The sequence below is a fragment of the Pongo abelii genome, chromosome 2, assembly GCF_028885655.2.
Source record: "Pongo abelii isolate AG06213 chromosome 2, NHGRI_mPonAbe1-v2.0_pri, whole genome shotgun sequence".
Lineage (NCBI taxonomy): Eukaryota > Metazoa > Chordata > Mammalia > Primates > Hominidae > Pongo > Pongo abelii.
In genome coordinates, this window is record NC_085928.1 from 64,881,262 (window position 1) to 64,888,384 (window position 7,123).

Here is a 7,123-nt window from a genome sequence, read left to right on the forward strand (position 1 = left end):
GAATTGGAAAAAACTAAAGTTCATATGGAACCAAAAAAGAGCCTGCATCACCAAGTCAATCCTAAGCAAAAAGAACAAAGCTGGAGGCATCACACTACCTGACTTCAAACTATACTACAAGGCTACAGTAACCAAAACAGCATGGTACTGGTACCAAAACAGAGATATAGACCAATGGAACAGAACAGAACCCTCAGAAATAATGCCACATATCTCCAACTATCTGATCTTTGACAAACCTAAGAAAAACAAGCAATGGGGAAAGGATTCCCTATTTAATAAATGGTGCTGGGAAAACTGGCTAGCCATATGTAGAAAGCTGAAACTGGATCCCTTCCTTACACCTCATACAAAAATTAATTCAAGAAGGGTTAAAGACTTAAATGTTATACCTAAAAACCCTAGAAGAAAACCTACGCAATACCATTCAGGACATAGGCATGGGCAAGGACTTCATGTCTAAAACACCAAAAGCAATGGCAACAAAAGCTAAAATTGACAAATGGGATCTAATTAAACTAAAGAGCTTCTGCACAGCAAAAGAAACTACCATCAGAGTGAACAGGCAACCTACAAAATGGAAGAAAATTTTTACAGTCTACTCATCTGACAAAGGGCTAATATCCAGAATCTACAATGAACTCCAACAAATTTACAAGGAAAAAACAACCCCATCAAAAAGTGGGTGAAGGATATAAACAGACACTTCTCAAAAGAAGACATTTATGCAGCCAAAAAACACATGAAAAAATGCTCATCATCACTGGCCATCAGAGAAATGCAAATCAAAACCACAATGAGATACCATCTAGCACCAGTTAGAATGGCAATCATTAAAAAGTCAGGAAACAACAGGTGCTGGAGAGGATGTGGAAAAATAGGAACACTTTTACACTGTTGGTGGGACTGTAAACTAGTTCAACCATTGTGGAAGTTAGTATGGTGATTCCTCAGGGATCTAGAACTAGAAATGCCATTTGACCCAGCCATCCCATTACTGGGTATATACTCAAAGGACTATAAATCATGCTGCTATAAGGACACATACACACGTATGTTTATAGCGGCACTATTCACAATAGCAAAGACTTGGAACCAAGACAAATGTCCAACAATGATAGACTGGATTAAGAAAATGTGGCACATATACACCATGGAATACTATGCAGCCATAAAAAAGGATGAGTTCATGTCCTTTGTAGGGACATGGATGAAGCTGGAAACCATCATTCTCAGCAAACGATCGCAAGGACAAAAAACCAAACACTGCATGTTCTCACTCATAGATGGGAATTGAACAGTGAGAACACATGGACACAGGAAGGGGAACATCATACTCTGGGGACTGTTGTGGGGTGGGGGGAGGGTGGAGGGATAGCATTAGGAGATCACCTAATGTTAAATGACGAGTTAATGGGTGCAGCACACCAATATGACACTTGTATACATATGTAACAAACCTGCACGTGGTGCACATGTACCCTAAAACTTAAAGTATAATAAAAAAAAAAAAGAGGTCAAGGGAAGGCCTCTATAACAAATAATAATGGAAAGGGACCTAAATGACCAGAAAATAGTTTCCATGAAGAGATCAGAAGAAGGATATTCAAGCCACATAAAATTGCAAATACAAAGGCAGAAATAAGCTTGACATTTACAAAGAACAAGACAGTTTACAAACCTGTAGATTGAACATACAGTCATGGGAGAGAATGGTGAGAGAGAAGGTTAAAGAGAACTGACATATGGGTTTGTCGGCCAGAGCAAAGAATTTTTTGTTTTGTGTAGAGTGGAAGCCATTGGATTGGCTATGTAGAAGAGTAATGTATGACTGATATTTGAAAACTAGTCCTCTAGTTTTAATTATATTATATTATATGTAATATAATATATAATTATATTAAAGTATAATAATAATAAAATAAACCACAATATCACCATCATATCTAAGAAATAATAAGAATTTTTTTTTTTTTTAAGGAAAGTGACTGTTTTTATTATTTTAATAGGCTTTTGGGGAACAGGTGCTCTTTGGTTATATGAATAAGTTATTTAGTGGTGATTTCTGAGATTTTGGTGCACCCATCACCCAAACAGTGTACACTGTACCCAATATGTAGACTTTTATCCTTCACCCCTCTCCCACCTTTTCCCCTGAGAGCCCGAAGTCCATTGTATCATTCTTATGCCTTTGCGTCCTCACAGCTTAGCTCTGATTTTTTTATTATTTTTATTTTTAGATGAAATCTCGCTTTTGTTGCCCAGCCTGGAGTGCAATGGCATGATCTTGGCTCACCGCAACCTCTGCCTCCTGGGTTCAAGTGATCCTCCTGTCTCAGCGTCCTGAATAGCTGGGATTACAGGTGCCCACCACCACGCCTGGTTAATTTTTGTATTTTTAGAAGAGATGGGGTTTCACCATGTTGGTCAGGCTGGTCTCAAACTCCTGACCTCAGGTGATCTGCTCGCCTCGGCCTCCCAAAGTGCTGGGATTACAGGCGTGAGCCACCGTGCCCAGACAGCCTCCATTTATGAGTGAGAACATACAATGTGTGGTTTTCCATTCCTGAGTTACTGAGCATCATCAAATATCCTGCCAGCATTTAAGTTCCAGCTTACCTCATAAAGGTATCTGTTTGAAATGGGATTTAAATAGAGTTTATATATTGCACAATTGAAAAAAAAAAAAAGAAAACTAGTCCTCTAGTTGATCAATTGCATTAAAATGTCCTCGAGATGGGGGATGGGAAATCAGAATGCTTTTTATGATTGACTCAAGTCAGTCTTGTGATCAGACACTTTGAAAATTTTTCTCTTAAATGAAGAGTGCCAACATTAGCCACCAGAAAAGTGGTGCCTTAGTAGGTGCAAATATATCTTAACCCTAAAACTCAGATAAATTTGTTCACTCTGATTCTGTCCCAGGAGCATTTATACAAATCAGAATTTTCCATTTAAATTAACTTGCTCCATGATTTCCTGGAGCTTATATTCTAGAGAAGCAAGTCAGATATTAAACTATTAAACAAAAGGGACATCAGTTCCTGTCATAAAGTTAAGGTGACATTAAACAGCAAATAAAAAAACACCATGACAAGTCAAGAAAGAAACTGAAGAAGAAAGAAAAACTTTTTTCTTCCTTTGTGAACAAAGGGCTTAGCATGTTCCTTTTGCAATGGGCCCAGAAAATTTTGTATCTTACCCTGTATATAGATGTTCTTCATCTGTAAGATCAGGATCGAACTTATAGTTTAAAGATTACATAAAAATAAAACCCATATAGTACTTTGCAGAATGCCTCACAAATGTAGGTGTCCAATAAAAGTTTCTCCCCCTCCCCACTTCTTCTACCGTTCACCATTAACTAAGAACAAGTTCACTAAGACACTTAAACTCCAGGATATCATTGGCTTCTTCACATATAAAATAAGTAGGTTTGGAGAGACACTGCCTGAGGTCTGTCATGCGCAGGCAGCATCATGCTTTTTCTCAGCAATATAAAGGGGGGCTGATACCAACACATCACAATCATGTGTCACAGCATGACTCAGGAGCACCTGTCAGCTCAGAGAATAGCTTCTATGAATTATTCAGTCAACTTTACTATACCTTGTAAAGAGAAGTATCTGTTAAAAGGATCTCTAACCTGTTGCATTTGTTTCTAAGGGCTTTGGTGTTTTAATTATTAATAAAATATTAATATATGTATGTTAGTATTTTAAAATATTCTTATCTCATTACAAGATACTTGTGCCTATATTTTATTTTTAAATCTGGTGATTAAAATCTTTGGTATTATACTTTAGACTTTGCATAAAAAATATAGCATACACACATTATACTGTGCATGAAAATCAATCTAAAACTAAATAATTTTTAGACCTGCTTTTAAAAATACCATGTCAGACTTTATAAAGTATGCAATAGATTATTTCCGGTTTTTGCAAGATTAAATTTAAAATTATAAGTAACCTTTAAGATAGACTAATATGTGCTTAAAGAGAAGAAAAATGATTTTCCTCATGCTTCCTTTTCACTCTTCCATCCCCTCCAAAATGAGAAACTTCTTATCTAAATTTAATAGCAAATATCAGAAAAATATGTAGAAAACAACCTGAAACAAAATGAAAAAACATCAGCATCCTGGGACAAGAAGTTGAAAAGATAGAAAAACATCTCATTAAATGGCAGGGGATTAAATAGAAAATTAGAGCGCAGGTTTTCAGAAAGACCAATTCACTTTACATATTAGGGCTTAAGAATTTGGACCTTTGCCTAAGTATAGTACAAAAAGCAGTTTATCAATTACTTCTTAGCTACTTTAGTAGTGTACAGACATATTTACACATTGAGTAATGTACATGTTTATTAGTGTACACATGTATTACTTTAGCTGAGTGTAGATAAACTAAAATCATATAAATGCAGTAAGGAGGGTAATTCATGTAAATATTATTCATTATAAGTATATAACAGTCTAATTTTTCACATTGGTTACCTGAAGTAACAAATTAAAGAAGAGGGTTGTACTTGGTAAAGAAGAGGGTTTTACTCAAAAACATCAGTAATAAATGCATGATACTAAAGGCTGGGTTTTTCCTAAGATCATTTTAAGGGAGATCCTGGTAATTAATTCTTATCTGTACCTCAGGATAAATGCTTATCATAATTGATAAATGGTTATCAATAATTTTTCTATACATATATAATGTTTAGCAGGATATAAACTTATTTTAATAGGGGAATTTTAAAGTTACAATTGTGTCCACATAAACTGATGAGGCCAACTATGAGACAGCCATCTTGGCAAAAAATGAGTCTTCAATGGAAGCATAGTATACATATATCAAATTCACAACAAGACAATGATATAGCTACAAAATGACAAGGAAATTCATCATTAAGGGTTGAACAGGTCTTTGGTGAGAGGCTTATTTACAGATTCCAAGAAAGAAAGTGTCTTTTACTGGTTAACCTATCTGGTAGCTTTTTGTGAACTGATGAATACATATATTCATGCCTGTAATTGAAAGTGACCCTTATGGAGGAAAGCTGGTATAGTGCATGAGTATATTCACAAAGAATTGGAATGGATTTAAATGTGTTGCATTTGAAAGGATTGGTTCCTTCTTATTTGATCTTTTGTATAATTACAATATGATGAAGATGGTGCTAATTATTATAATAGTGTCCTCATTCAATGCCATTTATCTGAAGAGATCAAAGACATTTAGAAATCTCAGCTAAATAATCCATTGTGGTAAGCATCACAGGAAATACGTTTGTCTAAGGAATAGCAAAACAAAACAAAATGTGCTCATGTGAAAAGCAAAGCAAGTTTATTTGGCTTAAAATTTGCTTTTAAGTTTTCTTCCACAGAGCTGAGAAGGTGCCTAACAAGTCTGATTAGGTCAATAATGCATTTAACTGTGGGGCTCAAAGGCTAAGTATTAAATGCTCTCATACCCTTTCCTCTTTTTAGAACCTCATATAAAAATACGACAGGTTAGGCCAGGCACAGTGGCTCACGCCTGTAATCCCAGCAGTTTGGGAGGCCGAGGCGGGCTGATCACCTGAGGTCAGGAGTTTGAGACCAGCCTGGCCAACGTGGTGAAACCCCATCTGTACTAAAAATTTTTTTTAAAAAAATTAGCTGGGTGTGGTGGCGGGCACCTGTAGTCCCAGCTACTCGGGAGGCTGAGGCAGAGAATCGCTTGAACTCAGGAGACAGAGATTTCAGTGAGCAGAGATCACGCCACTGCACTCCATATTCATACTAAGCCACTACCTGTGAGAATCACTAAGAAAGTTTGAGGAGATTATAAACAAGGAAACTATTTAGGGTAAAAAATATCAGAATTTAGGAGTCTGTTAAGAATGCTATGTAATTTCAGTCTGAATATAGTTGATCCGAAGAGAAATAGAGAATATAAAGTATGTGACATTGATTTGCTATGTGTGAAAGCTATTGGCCATTCTTCATTTCTTTCACATCTAAAAGCAAAAATCCGACACATTTTTACCCATCTCGAAGTACAATTTATTTTCAACCAGAAAAAGATTCCAATGCCATTTTAATAGATATTTTCATTAATAAAAAATGAAATAATTTCCTAGGTAAATTATATTTAATAATTGCACAAATTATGGCCCTCATTGTGTCATCCATAGTATCTCACTTATATGAGTCATATAATAAATGTTTATGGCATTAAAATTATGTGGCATTGTCGTATTTAATATTACAGAGGTATTTGATATAAACCTGTCCAATTCATGGCCTATTTGGGTCCTAAAGCAGGAATGATATTAAAGTCCTCACTTTTACCAGAAAGGCAATATTTTGCTTTTCTATCCAGTTCCAAGATTCTACTGCATATTCTGTCTCAAAAAGAGCCTAGATTTCTTCAGAATTATATATATATATATATATGTATATATATATATATTCAACTCTGAGTGTGAGGAATACTAATGTCATTTTTTAAAGTTTAAAATCATATTCCATTTTTATGTGAATACTAAAAGATGATTAGGAGCTCTCCTCTAGGGTTCTCTCAAAGAAACCAGGTGCCTGGATTCTCAGAAATTGATCCTTAAGGGGAGAGCTGTCTCTAGAATGAGAACAAGGTTAGAGAATTGAATGAATTTTATGCCTTCCTCTTCTAATTAGGTGCCAAGACAGCCACATAAAACACTGCTAAATGGGCAGCATTAGGAAATGCTACAATGAAAAGAATGAGCTCAAAAGACAAAGAGTAAGGAGATTTCCATTAAAACGTCAAGTAATGCAAATATTAGCAATGTCTATAGAATTAAGTTTTACATATTGTTCAAATCACTTAAAAGTATCCAAAGCACAGGGTAATCATTCACTTTATTCTCTATATAAGGACTATTCCAAATGCTCACAATATTATCTCTATTTAGTAAAGATAATCATTTTTACATTCAGAATTTTAAAAAATATAATCAGTATATACCTCACACAATAATATTTGCTGTGGTTAGTGGCTGTGAGGTGAGGTATAGGATGGAGGAACATACAAATATTTAAGAAGTTCCTATCATAAAGAACTTTACAGAACTATTCAAAAGCTAACATAATAAGCAATAACTATTG